This window comes from Prionailurus viverrinus, chromosome A2 (assembly GCF_022837055.1).
Source record: "Prionailurus viverrinus isolate Anna chromosome A2, UM_Priviv_1.0, whole genome shotgun sequence".
In the NCBI taxonomy this organism is placed as follows: Eukaryota; Metazoa; Chordata; class Mammalia; order Carnivora; family Felidae; genus Prionailurus; species Prionailurus viverrinus.
Window position 1 is genome coordinate 122,826,772 of NC_062562.1, and position 23,407 is coordinate 122,850,178.

At 54.3% G+C, this 23,407-nt stretch overlaps 1 protein-coding gene across 4 annotated transcripts in view; it reads left to right on the plus strand.

The window, feature by feature from the left end:
• The first annotated feature begins 12,590 nt into the window (after positions 1-12,590).
• Positions 12,591-23,407, plus strand: part of ADCYAP1R1 (ADCYAP receptor type I) — a 59,834-nt gene continuing 49,017 nt past the window's right edge. For all 4 annotated transcript variants that reach the window (XM_047850589.1, XM_047850592.1, XM_047850591.1 and 1 more), the window contains exon 1: positions 12,591-12,920. The gene's annotated coding sequence lies outside the window, so the exon portion shown is untranslated. The remainder of the gene's footprint in view (positions 12,921-23,407) is intronic.

Consider the following 23,407-nt stretch of genomic DNA (forward strand, 5'->3'; position numbering starts at 1 on the left):
CCTCCAGGAACTGCCTGGTTGCACTTTCTTCCAACTGCCTCCTGTCCTTGAAGCTCCCTACCTGCTCCCTTCACGTCTGTTCCTGTCTCCTGTTAGGATGCCTCCAGCTCAGCTTGCCCATCAAGTTCATAATCTGTACACCCCATCTCACCCCACCGTGCAGCCTGTTTCTCCCTCAGGGCTCTCTGTGTTAGGAACCTCAATCACCTGCATCCAGTGGCATAAGTCCAAGACCTGAGGGAAGCCCTGCCTTTCTTGTCCATGTTCTTAGTGTCTAATTGCCACTTGATGGAGGTCCAATTCAGCACCTAGGACAGAGAGACCTAAATAAGCGGTGCCCAGACAGAATGGAAGTTTCCCTCTTTTTCACATAAAAGTTTGGGTGGACAATTTGGGCTGCTGTGGCTGCTCCATAACCACTGGGCACCCAGGCTCCTCCTCAAACGGGTGCTTTTGCTCCTCTTCATAAGCAGCCTTCTTCTCCTTGTCCAAGATGGTGCTCTTGTTCCAACCATCACATCCCCATGGCAGCCAGTGGGAAAGGATGAAGAGGAAGAGGAGGTCATGCCCCTCTTTGGGGGCACAAATTGGACGTTGTTCACATTACTTCTGCTCACGTCCCATTGAGAAGGATTTTGTCACAGGCTCACACTCAGCTGCAAGAGAAGCTGGGAAATGTGGTCCTGCTGATTTCATCTCCTCAGATGGTCTCCAGCACCCCCCTTCTCTCTACCCCCCTCTCCCACCATTCCTGAGCCCAAACCATAATCTCCTTCCTCATCCACTGCAACAGCTTCCTCATTGGTCTCGCCACATCCTCCAGCCTGGTTTTTCCTTTGCATCCTGGGTGATATCATTTAAATGCAAAGGAGACCTGATCATCTCCTCAGCAGCTTCTCTCCACTGCTCTTAGGGTAAAGTCTCAGGGCTTTTGTTGCCCTTTGATCAGCCCCCAAGACCCTCACAATCTGATCAGGCCTCTGGCCTCAAGTCAAGCCTCTCTTCCTTGCTGTCTGTCCTCCAGCCACACTGGTCTGAGTCCCATGTGTTGAGTGAGGCCACCTCTATTCGTGGCCTTTGCTCTTGATGCCTTTGCTGCTGCAGCATTCTCCCCTTCCCACCTTCTTCTACCCCCTCCCACCTTCCTGCACTTGTCCTTCAGATCTGAGATAAACTGACAGTTATTCTAGAAAACTCCCTTAACCCCTAGGCTTATGGCCCCCTATTCTTTAATTTCAGCATAACAAGTTGTATTATATTATTTGTATGATCATTGCTTAAGTTCTGGGCACTCATTTGAGTGTAGGCTCCAGGAGGGCAGGGCCACTGCAACCTCGGTGCCTGGCATGGGGCCTCGCCCACAGAGCATCCTTTACTAAATGGTGGCTCCCTAGGTGAATCGTGAAGGATGGAGAAGTACCAAGAGTGATTCTCTGGTTTTGGGCTCATCAAGGAGATGAACGTGGTGCCATCTGTGGAGATGGGGCAGTGGGAAGGGGTGCAGACTGGAGCAGGATCTTGCATTTAGTGTTGGAAGCGCTGGGCTGGGATGTCAGCTGGGCTGTTGGACATACAGATACGGACCTCTGGGGAGATGTCCTACTTGAGTCAGTTGACCAGGGACTCTCTACCCAACCAAGGTTGTCATAAGTCAAGCGACCAGAAAGGCAGCCATTTGGGGTGGGGGTGGGAGGGAATCCTGGCAACGTGGTCAACCTTAGAGGGGAAGAAATGGGAAGAAAGCACGAGAAGAACTCCCTGCTCCAGTTCTCCTTACTTCCGAGTTCTACTTTCTTCTGAGTTCTAGTCTCAGAAGGGCTTGCTCGGCTCCCTTGAGCCTGTCAGGGAGGTTGAGGCACTGAGTGGCATGCACAGTGAGCATGGGAAGGGCTGGGGTGTGCACTCGCCCACCTGGTGACAGTGCACACCACCCCCTCCCCCCCCCCCCCCCCCCCCCCCCCCCCGCCACACGCCACGGCTGCAGGCACTCTAGCTCAGCAAACACAGATGGAGTGTCTATGGAATGCCAGGCCCTGGGTCAGGGGGAGGTGGGGGGGGGGGGGAGCGCAGTGATGACAGCAGTGGGAGGGGCAGGAAAGTAGAGGTAGTAATAGCTACTATTTACAGAGGACTCAGTGATACCAGACACCATCCTAGGCGCCGTCTGTTTAAACACATTTAATCTTCACGACAACCCCGTAGCATAACGACATGCCATTATCCTTCACATTTTCCCTCTGGGAAAACTGAGGTAACACAAAATTAGAAATACGACCACGGCCACTGAGTGGCAAGAAGGAGAAAGACCCCCTTGCTTAAACAAGCTTGGGGGTGCGGGATTATCTCCTCGTGGTAGTGAGGGTGGCTATTGTCGCTCCCACTGGACGGATAGGTCCATAAAGGGGTTTCTCGTGAATATAACACGTGTGATCAGCACTAATTCACTCCACCCTCCGCGTATCCCCAGGGGTTTTCGTTTAAACCTCTCGCCTTCTCTCATAAAGCCTGGAGGTGGGTGGTGGGCTGATGTTGGCGAAACAGTTTCGAGGCTGTTCCCCTTGCAAGCCCTGCAGAGACAACCTCCCCAAATGGTTCTCAAGGGAGCAGAGAGTGGGCAGCGCTGAAAATGCAGAGGCGCGTTTTGAATGCCACAGTGGCCGGGCAACGCCACTAGCACTTGGAACGGGATTCAGGACGCCGAAGGGTGTGCATTGCAAAAAACAGCCTGGCAATAAAGACGTGTCCTAACCCAGACGCCTCCCCCCCCGCCCCCGTACTGAATGCAGTACTTGCGAACTGAACGCAGGGGTGGGGGGCAGAAGCATCGGTCAGAAGCAGTGCTGTGACCCAGATTAGCAGGCAGGCCTCTTACCACCAGACAACGGCGCTCTGCACTGCACATTCCCACTCGTCACTGAAGAAGAATGAGTCCTGGTGGGGAGATTCGGGCAAGGCACTAAAGGAGGAAAGTTGTCGAGGGGGTAGAGGGCCTTGCCCTGCAGCCTTCACATCCTCGCCACGCTGCGCCTGTGTGGTGTGGCTGGCACAGCCCCGGCTCTGGGGTCTACGGTTTCTCACTCCTCTGTCCCTCTGACTGCAGCTGCGGGTCCATCCATCTCTTCCCGCCAGGACTCCTTTGATCTTCCTGGGAGTGAGTGGCGTGTGGGTCGGCCGTGTTAAGGGCCCAAGGGGGGAAGCAGCCCTATTGATGGAAGAGGCCAGTTGGTCCCCCCACCTTGGAGATGCAGAAAGCAGAGCAGGAAGCATACAGAGACTCAAGTTTATTTGTTACTTGAATTGGTACAGAGTTCCTCCTCGAAAAGCGCCAGGCTCACTGAGGAAAACAGTGACCTACTGCAAGATGCTGAAACCAGCCACGCTGAAGCCGAGGTGGCAGAAAGGAGGAGAGTGTGACTGAGGAAGGGAAGTTAAGAGACCCGTATGGGCAGGTGGCTACTGCCAAGCTTACAGATACTCACGTGTATTGTCACCTCTACTGTCAGAAATCATCAAGATCAGTGTCCCCAGGGCCACTCCACCTCCACCACCCTAGGGCCACCTCTTTGGTCACTTCACCCAACCTTCTCACCACGGTCAGCGTCTCTGCCTCCAACCTCTGGGTCAGGTTAACCCCTGGTCCATCAACCTCCTTCCAGACTCTCTCGCTCATGTTGGAAGATGCCCGGGGTGGAGCAGAGCTACCTCTGGGCAGAAGACCCCTCCACACAGTGAGGGTGAGTCAGCTCGCTCTGGGCTCTGAGTGGGGGTTCAGCTTGAGTGGTCTTTGTAGTTGTGAGTTTCCAAAAGCCAGGGGGCTTTATTTCACTGTTTTAAAGAACGCTGCTGGTCTTTGGGGTTCTTTGAAGTGAAGTCTATTTTCAGAGATCTGTGTGCTCACTAAGGAGGAATCCATAGCTGGGATCAGGGATTGGTCCTGGGTGAGGGCAAAGGGTTATAAGTCAGTCTGTGGCCAGGGCAGGGACTTCCTCTGAGACTAGGATTAGAGGCCAATTTGAGACAAGGTCAGGGTTCAGTGTCTAGATGGGTCAAAGCGTTGCCTGGGGCTGAGATAGTTCTCAGGGTAGAGGTAACGTCAGGTGTCCATTTATTGGACACGTCAGGTCCATTATGAACCTCTGTCTTATATCCAAAATTTCTTACAAAGTACTACCATTTTACTCCGGGTCAGTCCATTTCCTTGAGGGATTCCTCCACTCTCTAGTCCCCTTGCCACCACCTCCCTTTTAGCTCTTAGTCCCCTGGGGCTCAGGATGCAGCCATACTCCTGTTCTGGGGTCTGGACTTCAAAGTAAGATAGAGAACATTCTGAATCCAAAGTCCTCAGCAGCCTGAGACTGCAATTGGAGAAAAGGGCACAGCCGGGCCTGGTGCCTAGCCAGCCCTGGCAGCTGGATGACCAGTTGTAATGGGATTAGGGTTGGCCATGCCCGCCCCACTGTATGCCGCCCCAAACCTTTCCCTCCCATCCTCCCCCTGCATCCTGATTAGGATGCAGCCCTGGGCTCTACCTTCCCCGCCAGCCGCATTGTCTCGGCCAGTGCCAGCGCCTAGCAACCCTCACAGGGGAGCCCTTTCCCACCGCCGTCCTGGCCCCTGTCCCTGCCCCTCTGCTCTGAGCACCGGCATCACTTGTGTTTTCATCACTGCAAAGAAGCCAGCAAAGCGGAGCCAGCTGGTCGCACCAGATTCTCCCAATGACCCGATTCCAACAATCTCTTCTGAAATTCTGGGCCTCCTTTCCAAGATTCCTAGGTCCTATCAGTAATTCTCAGATGACAAGCTGGGATTCCAGAGTTCTGTTCTGGAATTCTCCAAATCCTGGAGTCCATTCTAGGAATCTATGAATTCTACGATCCCCAAATTATATGACACGGGTCTCAGCGCATTTGAGCGTATTCTAGAATTTGGCTTTTGTATTACAGAGGGGTCTGTGGTTCCAGAGTGAAGTCATGAACCAGGGTGACAGAGGTCAGAAGGTGATGAGGGCAAGAGAGTTGCATTTTTATTCTCTTTAAGGAGCAACTTTCAGAGAATAATAAAACTGTTGCCTGGGAAGATGGAAGGCGGGACTCACTCACTGATTCAACAAACACTGTCCAAGCCCTCTAGGTGCTGAAATAGAGCAATGAGCAAAGAGAGACCCTGCCCTTGAGGGGCTTCCACTCTCTTAGGGGAGACAAATATTGAACAAATAGATAAATAATATGCAACTAAGTGCAGGTAGCACTAAGTGCTGTAAATAAAAAGAGCAAACAAAGGAATAATTAATATTTTATTGCACTTGCGCTGTGCTAGGCACTGTTCTAATGCCTTACATAACTTATTTAAGTTTTATAATAATGTGAAAAAATAGATGCTGTTGTTTAGTCCCACTTTAGAGATGAGAGAATCAAGGTACAGAAAGTTACATAATTTGTCCAACTAGCAGAACCATGATTTGAACCCAGGAGTCTGGCTCCAAAATCTATGCTTACCCACTGTGTTGTAATGCAGGGTAAGAGGGTAGAGTGTGATGGAGAGAGGGTGCTGTCACACAGGGAGGGCAGGGACATCTGACCAGAGACTTCCCAGAGGTGAGGGGGTGATGTAGGTGCATGTATGGGGAGTAAGCCAGGTCCAGTCCTCCAGTGTGCAGGACCCTTGTTCTCTGCATTCTGGGGCTGAAAAAAAAAAACTTCCCATGGGGATCTGGTGGGAGGGGCAGGCCCCAAGAGGTGCTTGTCTCTGTGGCCATAAAAGGTCCCTTTGCTAACCCAGTCAGATTCCCTTGTGTTCTCCCTGCTCACGCAGATGAGTCCCCTCCTTTCCAGAGAAGTGCCTTCAGAACACAAAAGAAAGAACTGAAAGAGACAATCCTGTCATGACAGGACTAATCAGGCTGGCTAATTATGAATAATTAGAACCCCCACACACTGTGGCCCAGTGTGAAATGGAGTGATAATGTGAGGACTAAATCCCCCTGGGAAGAAGGAGGGTGGTGATGGTGGTGAGAAGCAGGGAGTGGGGGGGAGGTGGCTGAGCATCCTTGACCATCCCATACACCTGGCCTTTTGATGATGCTGTCTGTCTGTCCCGCCCGTAGACACAGGCAGTGCAGGGTAGAAAAGGGGGGACATCAGGGACACTTGGATCAAGCCAAGTGAGCTTGAGTTCTGGCTTTATGATTGTGCTAATAGCATCTTTGGACGAGTTACCTTACTTCCCTGAGGCTTGTTCTCTTTGTCTGTAATCCTGGGGTAATCATAATCCCTAATCCTACAGCTTCATGATGACTCAAGGAGCTAATAAAAAAGCTGAACATGGTGCTTGGCATATAGTAAATACTCAACACATGGTCGTGCTCATCATTGGTTCACCTTTGTCATCTGTTGCCTTGAGTGACTTGAAACAGTTCTTTGTTTTCTCTGGGCCTTGGCTGTCACACCTGTACAATGGAGTTAGGAGTTGGTGATTCACTTATTCAACCAAGAAAATATTTCCTGAGCATTGACTTCATGCCAAGCACTGGAGATGGAACAGAACTGACACAGACTCTGGCCTCAGGGATCTTTGGTCAATGGGTTGCCCCCACCCCACTCCTCACATTCCAGGCTCCAGGTGATGGGAACTGTGGTAGACAAGAGTTGTGAGGTCCTCAATTTTGCTGCTGCCAGTATACAAGCCCATACAAGCCCTTCCTCTTGAATATGAATAGGAACTATAAATATAATGGGATTTTACTTTCTTGCTTAGGCTAGTAATGTGGCAAAGGGGAAGGGATTTTGTTGATGTTGTTAAAATCCCTAATAAGTTGACTTTAAATTTGCCAAAAGGGAGATTACTCTGAGAGGGTCTGAACTAACCTTTTAAAAGAGGGTCTAGAAATCAAGGGCAGAGAGGCAGTAGGCTCTTTCCTGTTGGCCTTGAAGAAGCAAACTGCCATGTTGTAGAGAGGACCACATGGCAGGGACGGCAGGGGCCCTCTAGAAGGCGAGGGCTGTAGCCCCACAACCATGAGCAACAGACAGCCAACAACCTTGAGAGAAGAGCCCCAGCCTCCTTTGAGACCCCAGGCCTGGCCGACACTCTGATTGATTGCAGTCTTGTGATGCCCTAAGCAGGGGTCCCGGCTGCAGTCCTGCCCCAAGGAAACCGAGATGATCAGTGTGATTTGTTTTAAGCCCCTAAGTTTGTGGTAACTTGTTACACAGCAACGGAAACCTGATATACAAACCCTGCCCTTGAATGTATGCAAGGCCTTGGGTCAACCCCATCCTGCCGGCTGCAACTAGTTTCCCGGTCCCTGCTCAGGGCTAGAGCCCCCAGTGCCCCAGTGAATTCCTTGCAGACAATGCTCCCATCTGCCATGGCAAAGAGTTGTTTCATCAGCTGCCAACCTGCTCCCAAAGTTGGTCGTCAAAGAACGTTCTATTTGCCCTACTTTTAATATAATTATCAGCATCGTTTGCACGACACCGAGTCAGGGCTCAGGCTGTTTCAGTCCCCTATTATCCTGAGCTGCTTTTCTGGGAACGGCTGTATCCGTGCCTCATGCTTGCTGCTGCCTCCCACACAAATTATCTGTAATTTCCACACCTCCGTGCTTGCCGAGGCCCTGTGTTAAAGCCAGGACTGGTGGTGGGCTGGGTGCACTGTTATTTTCAAGGCGGCCAAGTCAGGCTCTGAAGAAACTGGAGCGAGAGCAAGTGGGACTTGGCTTTGAGTGTGGGATCTGCAAGGGGGCGGGGAGGGCAGGCAGAGGGGAGCGGGTATGCATCCCAGTAGGAGTTGGAGCCAGACCGAGGGCAGCGACCAAGCCCCTAGCAATCAGAGGGCAGGGCGTGCGCAATATGGCTCTCAAGCACACACAATATGGCCCATTTGTAGGATGCCCAGGAGGGGTTCTTTCTGCAGAAGAGGAATACTCTATACCAACTCCAGTGTGCCAAAGATGGAGGAGGGGACGGGGGCAGGGATGAGCAAAGGAAGTCCTGTGGATAGAGAGGAGTTGGAGAGGAGAATAGACAGCGCCTGCTCCTTCAACCAGGGTCCCCTGCAGGGTAGTCAGCTCCCACGGGTAGACAGCTGAGTTCCCCGGGAGGGGACTATGGAAGATGAGCGAGAAATGTCACTGGCTGTCAGTGAAGAAGCTAGGCCTCCGCAGACAGGCCCACAGCCTGCATGCAATTCTGCAGGAGAGAGAACATCTCTCCATCTTGGTAGACAAGATGTACTTTCATACCGCAGATCTGTGGATGGTGCCCTTGTGGGTGCGTGTGCGTGTGCGCATGCTTGGACCCTCTGTGAATGTCCCTCTGGGCATAGATATTGGATGGAAATACACACGTGTATGTGTGTGGAGTACATTCATGTGTCACAAGTATGTATATTCAGGAGTATGCATATTTGAGCCTGAGGCTGCATTTGAGTACTTGTGAACATGGGGGAGGAAGACCGCATCTCTCGCTTTTACTCTGGGCTTTAAGGGATTACTTCTTTGGCCACCAGACTCCCAATACACCCACGTTTCCCAACTCTCTGAGTTGTCATGGAACAGGGAAAAGTCCAGAGATGTGGTATGTGGCCCAGCTCTGTCACCAGTTAGCCTTGTAACTTTGAGCCAGTCGTTTCTGTTCTCTGAGCCTCATTTGCTTTGTCTGTGAAATGGGGTGCTAACCAGTCACATCTGCACTTAGAATTTAGGTTCCAAGTCCCTGGTCCCCTGGTCCTACCTCTCTCGACACCAGACAGGTTCATCCTTATCCCCTGCCATGCCCTGCAGGGGGCAGGACAGTGAGACTCAGGACTCCTCAGCTGTGAAGATGAGTCTCCTTTCCTCCTGTACTCGAGGCCTTCCGGTGAGGCAGCTTCAAGGATTTCCAGGGCTCCTGGAGCGCTGTTTAAAAACCATGGATATAGGCAGCCTAATGTTCTCTGCCTTGGTTTCTCAGAGAATCCCGAGGGTCCTGAGGACCAGTGTCCACAGGGGAACTGAAAAGGTGCTTGACGATGGCATTGGTTCATGGGATAAGGATGCTGACCTCAGATGAGAGGGCAGGGGATAAGACAGTACCTGACCTGGTGGGCTTGTTTCTGGAATGGAAACCATCCCAGGGGAGCCCAGGCCCTGACACCTGCAATGTCCCTGTGGCCTGTGTCTCTGTGGGGGAGGGGACCTTGATGGTGGCAATGGGCATCATTTACCCATGTGCAGGGGGGCTGAGCATTCCAAAGCCTCCCTGCTACTTGTCCTATTGTGCTTCCAGGCCTTCCAGTAGGCATTCCCTGGTGTACCTGGGGCTTCTCAGAGCCTCCCTGTGCTGTCTGAGTCCAGCACGGATGCAGGAGGTGATCAGAAGGCCTTCGGAATCAAACTTTCCCTGGCTAGCAGGCTGAGGGACAGTATCCCAGTACACATATAACCAGTTCTGGACATGCAAGGATGCCACCTTGGGATGCCCACATGTGAAGCATTTAGCAGAGGGCCTATGACAGTGGTTCTGAACCTCAGCTGTACATTGGAATGAGCTTTAAATACTTTTGCCCAGGCCTCACCACAGACCAACTGCCTAATGATTTCGGATGAGGCCCGGGCATAGGTATAGTTTCAAAACTCCCCAGGGACTCTGTAGCACCACGATTGTTGAGAAGCACTGGCCCCAAGGCAAGGTGACTGTTCAGCAAATGTCAGCTATCTACAGTGAAAATGCCTCCGTGTCCTCCCAATGTGTGGTCTCCTTGACTGAGCAGCGTAAGGGCTGTGCTGGGCTGGGATAGGGGGCCAGGAGTCATGGAGGGCACTGCTGTGCAGGAGAGATGAATGCTGGGTAGGGCAGCCCGACATCCATCTCCCTCAGCCATGTCTCAGTAAATTGAATTAAAACCCATATTTTTCAGCTGCTGCCCGCCTGGCTGGCTGGCTTGTGGAAGGGAGCTGAGGCAGGGAGCACCTCAGGGTAGGGAATAGCTGTTGAAAAGACCCCCAGCCTCCCTCCCTAGGAGAGAGAAGGCGACTCAAGGGGCCCTCTGGGAGGGCACCATTCCCAAGGGTGGGGCCCTCAGCCTCCAGTCTTCCCAAAGCCAGGCAGGTAGGGTGAGAATGGGCTGGCTGGCTCAGAAGAAGCGGGAGACTCTGGCCCTGTCCTTGGGGAAGCCCAGCCTGGGAAACAGAATTGGTGTAGCTGCTGCTCAAGGAGAACCAAGCTTATTTGGAGAGACCAGAGCCTCTGTCTGGATGAGCAGAGAAGAGTTCAGGGTGTAAAAAGCCCAGCCTGGGCCTCCGGCTTAATGGGGGCAGCCCGCAGGTAGAACGCCACCAAGTTGAGCACAAGGACACAGGCTTTAGTCCCCAATCTGATGACTAAGTTGCCTGTGTGTCCTCAGGTCTAGTCCTGTGGTCCCTCTGGGCTTAGGCACTTCATTCATAGGAAAGGCGGGTAGACAAGCCTCCTGGACCCCAGCTCTGTTGTTCACCTCCATGCCTCCCCCAGGCTGATGTTACCAGGCAGTCCATCTACAAGGTCGGCTGGCCCAGACAGCACTTTGGAGAGAATTAGAGCGGTGCCCCCTCCAGGACCAATTAAAAAAAGCGTTCACTGCCCACACCAAGACATACATGTGGGGACACAGAACAGACAACAGGGGATCCAGAACCCTGAGTGGGAACTGGAGCACTAAGTATAAAAAGAGGGAATAAACCTGGAACAGAATGCAGAACTTCAGAGCCAAGGGGACCTCTTCTGGGGCCCTGGTTGTTGGCATTTCCAGCTTGAGCTGGCCTGCCATAGGTGACTCTTGATGTCCACCCTTTCTCACACTCCCAGGCCCCCTGCTATCCCGAATTCCCTGTTTTCCTCCAGACTCTGAGACTCCTGGCAGGCTTTCTTCTCTCTCAAGACACTTCATAGTTTACAGAGCACCTTCATACACAGCATCTCATTTGATCTTCACAACAGAGGAAGGAAGCAGACTCCCAGGGGTTAGGGCAACAAGCTAGGAAGGGGTGTAGCCAGGTCCAGAGGGAGGTCCTCTCTGTGTGTCTGACTACAGTGCAGCACCTGGCTCTCTTCTCTCCAGAGAGATGTCACTCTTTATTGACACAGAGAAGGACTGACCTTCTCTTCCTCCAGGAAGTTTTCCTGGACTGAGAGGAATGTGTTTCATGCAGACCCACAGTGTGGAGTACCAGCAGGGGCTAGTGTTCACTGTGCAGTGAAGAGAAACCACCAAGTCACTGTGTGAACCTAGGAACTTCTTGCATCTTTCTGGGGCCTCACATACCTCCTTTAAGTCTCCGTCATGGATTCCTCTTCTCATTTGGAACCAAATCCCCAAGGAAAGCCTCATGTCCTTCTCCTCCCTCCTCCTTCTTGAGGCTTCCTTAATGAGGTGGCTACACCCAAAGTTTGGCCCAAGGGAGGCTGGACAATAACTTACTTGATTGGGGAAGGACAGGCTGGTTGCAGAACTGTGGATGGGGGTATGGAGGGAGGTCTTGGGATGCTCAAGCCTGGGGTGTGACCAGAAACCCAAGAGCAGGGATAGGCAGGAGCAAGGGGGTGGGAGTGGGGTGGGCAACTCTTTTCAGTTAGGCTGCAGCTCCACTCCTGACTGGCTATATGACCTTGACCAGTTTAGTTCCCTTCATTAAACCTTAGTTTAAACACCTGTACTAGCAGGAGGTTGTGCAGGACTACAATAACAGTAGCAATAGTAATTTATTCACTAGTGAATAAATAAAACCAGTGAGAACCTACTATGGGGTACATGTACCATTCTTACTTAATGCTGTTGTCAGGATGGGCCTGGGGCAGGGGCAGGAATAGGTATTATGATTCCCATGTGCAGGTGAAGAAGCTGAGGCTCAGAGACATCAAGTCAGCAGCCCAAGCTCACAGAGCTAGCCCTGGCACAGTGAGGACTGGAGCAAGCAGCCTGACCCCAGAGCAGTGTCATTTTAAGTTGCTGTAAATCCCCCCGCCCCCCTCCCCCAACCTGTCTCTAGCCTTAGAGCTGCTCTCCAGGGGGTCACATTTGAGGACATCCAGGCTGGCCAAAGCTAGCTGACCTTACTAGGCCCAGGCTGTGGGGGCAAAGAGTAACCAGAACAGAGTCTGGACTTGCCTGGTAAGGAAGGCTTCCCGGAGGAGGAGGAAGTGCAGGCTCAGCCAGATGGACAGGGACTCGTGAGGACCTGGAAGGGAGAAGTTTGAAAAGGGCTTTCTCCCTCTAGGTATCTTGGGGAAGGAAGGTGAAAGGAGGGCAGTGAGCCCCAGCGAAGCCCAACCCTGATCTGTAGAAGGCCGGTGACAGAGGGGGAGGGGAGGTCATCGCCTCCGCACATTCGCTCGCTCCGGGGTCTCCAGCCGCAGCTCTTGCTGGTGTCTGTCGCGAGGCCCGGCAAACCCGGCGGGCGGGGTCCCGCTCTCCAGCACAACCCCGGCCTAACCCCTCCCCCGGTCGCCCATTGGTCTGCACGCCCCTCCCCAAGCCTGCGAAGTGCGCGGCGGAGGCGGTGGTCGGTCGCCTCCCTCCGGCCCCGGGCCTGGCTTCGCGGCGGAGGCGGCGCCTCTCCCGCAGGCACAGCCGGCTGGGCGGCGCGCGGCGCTAGCCGAGCGGGTGCAGACGGGGGGCGCCGCGCTCCGGTCCCGGGCGGTGACTGACGGCGGCGGCGGCGGCTCTAGGCGAGCGCGGTCCCCGCGTGCGCGTACGCACACGCCGCCGCGCAGGAACCACGGACACCCGCCGCCGGCCGACACACGGACGCGGAGACCTGGGCTCGGCGCGCGCTTCTCGGCGCACACGCTCCCCATCCCCAGGCGGCGCGGGGCGCGGACTCGCCGCTGTGCGCCTTCCCCGTGGAGTCTGCCCCGGGCCGGCCCGCCGCCCGCAGCCCCGCAGCGAGGCCAGGCTGTGAGCAGGTAAGGGCCGCCCAGGCGCCCCTGCCCCTCCACAGCGCGCCCGCCCTCCCCCGATCGGGAACCTTTGCCCCCAAGAACCGCGGACTCCTTCTTCCAGCTCCGTGATTCCCCCCCCAAGCCGCGTCCTCCACCGACGGAGAGCGGGCCAGGGCCAACGCCGGCCAGCCTCCCGATTCCAAAACGAAGCCCCCTCCTACTGCTGCTCCTTTCGTGCGCGACAATCTGACAGCCTCTCCCCACTCCCCCTCCCCCCAATATCTGGGATAGTACTCGGGGCGAGCGATCCCTGCATCCCCCAGGGGGCCACCTCCCTCCCCTCCCCGTGCCAGAGGGAGGACCAGGGGCTGGGAAGGCACTGCGGCCGGAGGGACCCAGAGGGGACCTGTCTCCCTACTTCCAAGGCAGACGGGCGCGCCTACGCGGATCGGGAAGGTGACGCTGGAGGGTCTCTGGGAGCTGGCTACCGCAATCCTCACGGGGCTTTAGGGGTGGGCTGGCGATGTGCTGGATGCGTGGGGGACAGGGCCCGCCTAGAATGTCCCCCTGTAGTGACACATTTGGGATTGCTCATAAGAGCATCCTCTCTCGGTTTCCCGCGGCGCAGAGGGGCTGGGGTCTTGATGCCTGGGCTTCATTGGTCTCGCAGAAAACGTCCTAAGGGGGCTGTTGGGAGAAAAGTATCGGCCTTCCCGGGCTGCCTTGGGCCAGTCCAAGACCCCTGCCGACTGCCTTAAAGGCACAGGCTCCCGCTGCAGCTGCAGGAGGCGGGGGGGCCACATCCTGGGCGGGACATTGGCGGTTTGAGGGGGCCAGAACGGGCGGTGGATGAAGCTAGCCACTCTGGAGGGAACCCGGGCCAGAAGCTGATTGCATTTCACACGGAGCTGGGGAGTGGAGCCTCACCACTGGAAGGAGTTCAGGCCCCCTTCCGGAAACTGCAGGGGGAGGAGAGGGGTGGTGGACCCCTTGGAATTCTCCAGACCATTTCTATGCTTTTAGCGCAGTTAGTCTCCCTGACTTTACCCAGGCCATACGGTGTCCCACAAAACACCCCCCTCCAAAAAAAAAAAAAGACACAGCATTTAGCTTTTCTAGTGAACAGCCCTGGGGGGGGGGGGTGGCTGGGGAATGGGATGGGGCTACACTAGTCTATGGAGGGCCACTTGCCTTGGGACTGCTGTTGGGTGGAAGCAGACAAGCATCAGGTCAGGCTAGAGGCTTTGGAATGGATGTGAGCTAATGGAGGGGATGAAAAATTGTGAGTTTGGGGGCTGGGCAACAGCAGCACCCAGATTTTTCTCAGGAGGTCCCCGTCTCAGTTTGGTGCTGGCTGCAGGTGGGGTTGGCGGAGCCCCCAGTTCCCAGCTGAATCTGGGGCTCCTGCTCCCCACTGACTGACCTTGGGGAGGGCAATGAGGTGCCAGTCTGGACACAAGCTGGAATTGGAACATATGATTAGAAACAGAACACATGGGGGTGGGCCCTTGGTCAAACCTTCTAACCAAATCCATCAACAGGTGTGCGGGCTGACAGAGGATGCAGACCTGGCCCGTTCTTCTCCAGATGGTTCATTGGTGGGTCTGTATCTGGGCCAAGCTACCTCTAGTCTGTTTGCCCCTGTGTGCAATGAGGACAGGAGTCTGTGGGGAGCCTCTCAAGGGACCCTTCCCTACATTCTGAGGACTAATCAGGCTAGAGCGTCCATTAAAGTTCTCTTTTGTGTAAAGTTCAGGCCGTCAGGGGATTGATTGGAGAAATACTTTGGGACACTTTTTTTTTTTTTTTTTTCATGTGACCACCCCTCCCTGCCAGGCTCCTACTTTGGGACGGTCCCTCAATTTGTGTAAAATAAACAAACACATAAAATAGGTATTTACAGATCAGTATATGCAAGAGGCTAAGAAAGATAAGAGCTAAGGCCACAAGGTGGCTTTCTTCCTGGGGATGTGGCCTCAGATTTAATGTCCCAGGTCTCTAGCCTCGCAGGGATGAAGACTTCATTGACCAAGGGCTGGCTGGCCCGGGTTAAGTGGAGGACACTTTGTGCTGGCTGCCAGAGGGCAGAACCAAGGTGTGCCAGGCACAGAGCAGGGGCTCAGCTCAGTGCCAGGAAGGCCTCGCTTCCCTAAGAGCCACCCAGCATGGAGCCAACACCTGGGGTGACAGTGGGTTTCCCGTCTGGGGAGGTATGTGAGCAGAGGTCTGATGCCCCAAACAGGGCCGCCTGGGGGGCTCTCCACACTGGTAGGGCTAGAGGCCCTGGAAACCTTGGCCACTCCTGAACAGAGCAATCTGAGTGCAGAGACCGACCGTGCCTGCCTAGTGGTCCAGCTGCCTGGCAACATACAGGCTTGGAAACTCCTCAGCTGCGACATTTGTACTGAGCCCTGGATGCCGTCAAGAGGCACATGGTGACAGCCACCCCCACAGTGATACACATAGAGGGAGTGACACACTGCCTGGGAGGCATGTAGGTTTCCAAAGACACCTGCCAGAGAGGTGGGGCAGAACATGCAACAGCAGAAAGACATATGGACATTGGGACACACCGTCTCACACAGATCTGTGCACACAGATACCTGGGGACTCAGACATTTATTTGCTTGAGGGAGATCACAAAAACCTTCCTTAATGAAAGTCCAGATGCACGTGGAATGGAGTGGAGAAAAGTGCGTGTGTTGAATGAGACTACATTGAGGCTTGGCAAGCTTTTTATGTGAAGGGCTAGATAGTAAATATTTTAGGCTTCGCTGGCCATACACCCTGTTGTAGCTGCTTAATTCGTCTGTTGTAGCATAAAGGCAACTAGAGATGATGCGTAAACAAAACAAATGGGCATGGCTGTGTTCTGATAAACTCCGTTTACGAATGCTGAAATTTTTGAATTTCATACAATTTTTATGTGTCATGAAATATGAGTCTTGTAATTTTTTTCTGACCATTTAAAAAAATGGTAAAACCATTCTTGGCTCACTGGCTGTACAAAAATAGGTGACAGGCTGGCTCTGACCTCCTGGAAGTGTTTGCCTACCTCTTGGCTCTAAGGTTAGAGGAGAAAAGTGGTTTAAAAGATTGAAGAAGGAAAGGCTTAGTCCTGGGAGCCCGAGCTGCCCTAGGTGGCCTTGGATGCTTCCCTCCACTCTGGCTGGAGCTCCGAGTGCCCATCTGCTTAATGGGTGAGTGCCAGGAGAGGCTCCCTGCCTACCCTCAGCACCCCTGCTCCAGACAGGCCTCCGCTGTGTCCATGTGATAAATCTCCTATGCTGAGGACACCTGGAGACAACATTCATGAAAATGAAATGACATCATGTCACTTCAGCTCACCAGACAGGTCCTGGACCCCCTTACCCATTCACCCTGCATGTCCAGGTCCATGCCACCTCCACCAGGAGGGAGATGTGAGAGCGCCTGGACATGCCTCATGTTTCCAACGGGACTTGAAACTCACAGGGAGCAGAATGAGACTTGAAACGGCCCAGGCGGGAGGGAGGGTCTCCTTATCGAGGGCCGGTGGTTCTCAGACAAGGGTGAGATCAGCCCAGGCAGATACAGCCAGGGTGGTGGTGGGAGGTGGGTTTGACCTTGAGGAGTAGCTGGGTGCTCTCATTTCAGTGCTGTGGTGCCTTACCTGTCCTCAACATTCCCCACCCTGACAAATGGGCACTGCCGAGGCTTGACCGAGAAAAAAAATAAATAAATCGCTCCTTTGTAGGCTCCTTCAGATTTCCCAGCTTCTGATTTAAGGCTGTGTAGTGACCCAGGTCTTACCTTTGGTTTCTTCTCCTCCGTCTTGTTCCCTTCTGACATTTCCTGCCTGCCATTTTCCCCTGAAGTGGGCCAGGGAGGCTTTCGTCTCCTGTTTTTCCCGTGTCTCTGGATCCTGCCCAGGCCCCCATCGCCTCTACCCTGAATCCAGAAAATGGCCTCAGTGTGGGTTTTTCCCCTTCTGCTCAGCTTGCCAGCTTTCTGAGGAGTATTGCTTCACCAGGAAGCTTCTCACTGCACTCCCCTGCTTACGGTTCTTCTGTGCTCCCACCCTATCCCAGGGACCAAGGCGGCAGGGTCTCCAGCACCTGCAGACTGGCACCAACCTCTCACCCTCTTGTCCACCCCCACCTCCTGACACCTTGCTGAGCCCCTCGGCACGCCCAGGTCGCCTTCCCAAGCCCACTCACCAGGCACTCGTCAGAGTTCTCTGGGTCCCCACCCTGTATGGGGGCACATGCCCATCAGAGCCGGCCCTCCCTTCCAGGGGCTCATACCCACTCAGGAGGGACTGCTGGTTGACAAGCATCAGACAGATGGTGAGACGCTCTCAGTCCCTCCGTGCCTGGGAGGGGCTCACTAGACTGTCAACAAACAGGGCTCTACTCCTGGCTTCCCTTCCCCTCCCTTTCCAGCCTCTCCCTCCATACATCCCACCGCCTTCCAGGATGCCCTTCCTGCTGTACACACTCTTTCCCCTTCTTCTATCTTCTGCTTCCTCCTCCCCCTCTCCTCCTCTCTTGCTGTTGTTTGGTGGAGGGGGGCGGGGCTCTCCCTGGCAGAGAACTCCCAGGACCCCCCTCCAGGACAGGAGATGTGCCTGGACTAGTCAGTGTGGAAAGGCTTTGCAACATGACCTTGGGAGAGTCTCCTGGTTTCTTAGGGCCTCAAACCCTCACAAGTGAAATGCGATAACATTACCAAGGTGCACATGTGTTCCAGCCTAGCCCTTCCCTGCCCTGAGCCCAGGTTTCTCACGTGTAAAATGAAGGGTGTGGGTGGCGCCATGGGGGCCCTTCTAGGGACCTGCGTTCCGTCACCTACTGTGCACAGGACCCCAGTGGTCAGGTTCTGAAAGGGGAAGGTTTGAATACCCAGAGGAGCATCAGCATTAACGATTTATCCTGCGATTGCCAGGCTGCCCCTTACCCAGGCATTGGGTTCTGTTCTTCATCGGCTCTGCCCCTACCGAGGAGGAAGAGGTTCTAGAGTTTCCCTGTTCCTTCCCAGAAGCAAGTGTAGTTCCCTCCCTTTGAGGGGTGAGCTTGGCAGGGGTTGGGGGGGGTAATGTTTATCTTTCAGTCTTCCCTCCCTGGTTTCCTGCACTGGGAGGGAGAGAAGGAACTAGGGGGGGCAGGTTCATTAATAAAGGGAGTATGTGGCGAGCAAGGCTCTCGTGGATCATCTGTCTTAGGTCAGGCTTGGCACTGCAGGGTGACAGGGAGGGATGCTGAGTGGCCAGAGGAGTTCAATCGGGGATAGCCCAGATGGCCCCAGCCCCATGAGGGCAGGAGGACCTAGATCTGTGTGGCCTAATGGAAAGTGAGGCGCTGCCCTCCCACTGTGGGAGCATCCGTAAGGCAAAGCTGGCCCAGAAGAACAGGGTGGAAAGACATCAGAGCTTTCCCCTGAAGGCCCTGGACCAGCCGCTGGAGAGAGGTGAGCACCCCATCCCGGGGGGCTGGGCCGTCCTCAGCCGGAGGGCAGCAGAAAGCATCCTGTAGGTGTGGGGCAGGGAGGGATGGCTAGAGGGTCTCTGAGTCCCCTCCCACTCCATGCAGAAAGTTGGGAGCCTGGTGAGTCACCACTGGCTCCGGTGTGCTGACTGATGACGCTGTCTTCCTGTGTGCTTGGCGCAGTGGCTCACCGGAGGACACGGCTGCTCTTGTCTGTTCCCGCTGCCATCAGTCACTGGGCTGATGGGGCCTGAGGAGGGCCTCCCCAGTATGGAAGGGGGAGCGGACTCCCCGCTAGACCAGGTATCTGTCACACACCCATTCTTGTCAGACAGGACTCCAGTACTCTCTGCTGTGCGAACTTGGGAAGTATCTCCCCCTCTCTGGCCTCAGTCTCCCCACAGGTAACTCAGTAGTGATAATGGAAGGTGGCCTTGAAAGCCCATATCAGGTGTGAAATGCTGTGTCTATAACTCACTCTTCCTAAGGAAGGTGTTTCAGATATAGAAATATGGGCAAGGGGTAGCAGAAGTTCTGATAAGTCCCCAAAGGTGTCAGAGGGATCACTAGTAACATACAGATGAGTTCTGAGCTGATCTTTCTCTTGCCAAAGGCAAAAAATAGCAGGAGTGTAGGGAAGGCGTGCACAAGCTATGGGGCCAGGTTGCTTGGGTTCCCTTCCCAGCTCTACCACCTATTTGCTGTGTGACCTTGGAGAAGTTACTTAGCCTCTCTGTGCCTTAGTCATCTCAGCTATAGAATGAGGATAATGCTAGTGACTACCTCAGAGGTTTGAGCAGGTGAAAGGAGTTAATGCAAATGTATTGGAAGAGTGCCTGGCACATACTGAGTGTTTAATAAATGTTAATCATTAGCAAATAAAGGTGCAGCAGTCTGGCCATTCCCGTTTGGAATGTCACACAGGGCTATGGGGATAGAGGTGATACCAAGAGGTGCAAAAACTTGGACACAGGTAGTAAGAAATTTAATAATGGTTAACGCAGGTATAGCCCTCACTGGAACCAGGCTATGCTATATACTCTGTGGTTTACTTACATGAATCTGGTGGTATCGCAGAGTAATAGCTCTGAGGTAGGTATTATGATTATTTCTATTTTACAGTCAAACTGAGGCACAGCAAAACTGGCTCGCTTGAAGTCCTAAGGCTAAAACCTCTAGCAAAATGGTCCCCAAGTCCACCACAGTAAATGCCAGGGAGTAGAGTTGAATTGTTCTCAGATCAGTTGTAAAAGCCAGTGGCCCCAGCAGAGCCCGGACCCAGGAAAGCGAACCTGGGAATATCAGTGACCAGGTCATCCTGAGTCCGCCGTGTGGCTGGGCCAAAAGAGCCCAGTGTCCGTGCTCAGGGAGGGGAGAGTCCAACCCCAGACCACAGTGGCCAGGCCTGACCTTGTCCTGTGTGAAGGTCACTGGCAGGTTGGAGGAGTGCAGAGGAGGGAGGCAGCCGGGACGAGGGGGAAGAGGAGCAGCTGACAGGGCTGCAGGTGGCAGACCCAAGGGACGCATGTCAGAGGGCAGGGGAACCGTGCATGTGGCCCACAAGAGGGGCGGGTTTGGGGCAGGTGGCCAACAGCTGGAGACTCTGAGTGCCGTCCAGCGAGGGTGGTGCAGGTGGGTGTCAGGGTATGGATGGGGGGAGGGCAGGAGTGCCAGGAGGGGCTGAGGAGACCTTCGTCTTGCAAAGGCTGGAGGAGGTGATCCCTGAGGTCTCCAGCTGAGGTGAGGGAATGGGAAGATCAAGATCTGGGAGCTCCCACCCTCTCTCTCACTGGTGAGTCCAGTTGGGCAGGGGGCGGACTGTAGTGGGTCGGAGGGGGAGGGAGAGTGAATAAGAGAGTGGATCTTAGGAGTTCTCGTCACAAGAAAAATAAATGTTGTAACTGTGTGGTGACGATGATAACTAGACTTATTGTGGTGATCATTTCATAATACGTACAGATCTCGAATCGTTACGTTGTGCACCTGGAATTACTATAACGTTATATGCCAGTTATGTATCTCAATAAAAAAAAGAGGGCAACAGTGGGAATCGGGAAGACTGGTCGAGTCCCAGATGAGGCCTTATGTTTGAGAAGACCCCAGCCCCTCCACCCTGCATCACTGGGCTGCTTCACATCATCGCCTAAGCAGCCTGGTGACAAAGCAGAGCTGGGGGATGGTTGGGCTGGGGCCTCTGCTCCAGCTTGTTTTTAATTCAGCGCAGCTGTGGCCGAGGAAGGAGCTGGCCTGCGGAGAGCAGGCGTGAGCATCCTGCAAGTCTGGCGTCCCCGGGCGAGTGCGTGAGCGTGCGCATGTTTGTGCGTGTGTGCCCGTGCCTGAATCCAGACATTTCTGACTGCCTCTGTACATCTGGATGCCTTTGCAGAATCAGTGTGTGTATTGGGGCACAGATCAAGAATCTGATAAACACGCGTGAATCTCTGCGATGCTGTGTGGTCGCATCTGTGCGTACCTTTGTTCTGCATTCTGAATGTGCCTCTGCATTTCTGTGAAGGAGCGTGTGAATGCGCGTGGAGTTGTCTGGCAGTCCCTGAAGGAGCTTCCACCTTTGTGTATTCCACACGTGGCGGTGTACTGATGCCTCAAGTGGGTACCCTGGGGATAAACATCTCTCTTTGTCTCTGTGGGGTTGACAGGTGTTTATGCTCTTCTCCATGAACCTGTGTGTGTGTGTGTGTGTGTGTGTGTGTGTGTGTGTGTATGAGAGAGAGGGAGAGAGAGAGAGGAGATAATCAGAAATCAGCCTGCTCTCAAACATGAACTCATTCTCTGCTTGCCTGCTACCACCCACTTGCCCCTAGAGCAAGCAGAGCCGTGGAAGCTGCCTGCCCTTCCGGACCAGCTCTCTTCGTTCTAATAAAGGTCAAAACAGGGCCTTTAAAATCCCTACTCTACGTGAGAGTTACCTGGACAGCTGTAAACAACATTGATGTCGGAGCCCCGGCCCTGGAGAGACTGACTCAGTTGGGCTGGGGCTATTTTTTTTTTTTTTTAAGTTTATTTATTTATTTTGAAGGAGACAGAGACAGCACGGGCAGGGGAGGGGCAGAGAGAGAGGGAGAAGGAGAGAATCCCAAGCAGGCTCCGCACTGCCAGCACAGAGCCTGACGCAGGGCTCGATCCCATGAACTGTGAGATCATGACCTGAGCCAAAACCAAAACTCAGATGCTCAACCGACTGAGCCACCTAGGCGCCCCAGGCCAGGGGTAGTTTTAAATGTTCCTCAATGGTCCTGATGGGCATCCCGGTTGAGTGTGAGCATACCTTCAGACCAGGGTCGGGGATCGGGGAGCAGGAAGCAAGTGTCCGCCTGTGGGAGCCCCATCCTGAAGGAAGCTGGTGGTGCCTTTGCCGTCTCAGGGTGTCGCTGACAGCAGGGAGCTCTCTGCTTTCACTTCTGAGTGCTCTTGCCCGCTGTCTTCCTCCAGGAACGTCGCTCTGTGCCCCAGGGCAGAGGCCTCCCCCAAGAGGGCTGAAGCAGCAGCTAGCTCATGTTTGTGGTGGCGCCTTGCTGGGAGTATAGGAGAGGTGGCCCCTGAGGAAGGAGCACTACGTCCACTTGGCGACACGGGCTGTATATTCACTTCCCTTCTCTGGCTCTTGTCTGGGCCCTGCTGGCCACGAGGGAGCTGAGGTGAGGAGTCACCTTCCTCTTGGCTAAGAAAGCTGAGACCCACAGAAGCACGTGGTCTAGATGATGGCTGGCTGCTGGAGGCTGAGGCTGCTGGCCCCCCGCCAGAAGGGCTGATGCAGGGGCCGGGGCTACCTGGCATTGCCCGGGATGGAGGCCCAGCTGCCTTCACATCTCACCAGCCTTCCAGCCTGTCTGACACTGTCGTAGGTGCGGAAGAGGCAGCTCAGATCTCAGAGGCTTTCTGCCTTACGGTGGCTTCTCTGAGCCCTCCGCTGGCCGAGAGAGGGACAGCCTGCAGCATGTGCTGAGGGGCCCGGGGCCAGGCATCTCTGTTCCAGCCAGGCGGGCAGGAGTGTTGGCTCCTGTTTCAGCAGACAGGGCTGTAGGCTCCCACGGATGGTGCAGGTGCCCGAGCCCTCTGGGGACCACCAGTGACAGGTCATTGCCAGAAGCAGCCCGTGATCACCAGAGGTGTGGAGGGTCCTGGGAGTGGGTGCAGAAATTAAAGCCTGCGAGTCCAGCACAGCTGGTGCCCCGGGACACCTGGGGATGATGGGATCAGCGCTTCCCCAGCCTGCCCAGTCCTTCCTGGCCCGCGAGGGAGAGCCTGCACCAGCACCTTCAGGGCCCTCGGGGCCTCTCAGAGCATATCTTGGGGATACCCAAGGCCTCCCTCAACATCTCTGAGTGGGCCCTGAGTAGGTCGAGCAAGAGGTGAGCAAGACAGGGCTGCCTTTTGTTGCACATTCCTGTGGCTCATTTTCTTTCTCCTTTGTGGGTACTTGCTTGTCACCAGATTGCGCTTGGAGAGGCCAGCAGAGAAGGAGGATGCGTGGGTGCGCAGAGGGCCAGGGGCACAAAGGAACCCGGGGTAACGGCAGCTCTGCCCACTGTGGGGGGGTGTATGCAGTGACTAAGGACGCAGCCCCCACGGGTCTCTGAACCAGGCACCTATGGGTTAGTGGTGGCCCTGACACAGGCATATGGAATTGTTTTATTAATAATTTAATAGTAGTAAAAATAACAATGTTTAAATTACTGTGTAGTATTCCATGGCATGGCTACTGGGACCTATTAACAGTGCCTGCTTGATGAATGCTTTGTTGCTTCGTTTTTTGCTGTTGATGCTATTTTAAGCCATGCTGCAGTGAATACTGTTGCATGTGCTTTTTTTTTTTTTTTTTTTTTTGGGCAAGTGTAAATATTTCTCAACAGATACCCAGATGCGGAATTGCAAGGTTGAAAGGAATATGCGTTTACGATTGATTTGAGAAGCAGACCAGGCTCTTCCCCTGGGAATGTGCCAGGGCTCCCATGCCCTCCGTACTCGACTCCCTGTACCCTGTCTGGTGCCCACCAGCAGCCCCAGTCCTCTAGAGCCCCCCCACCC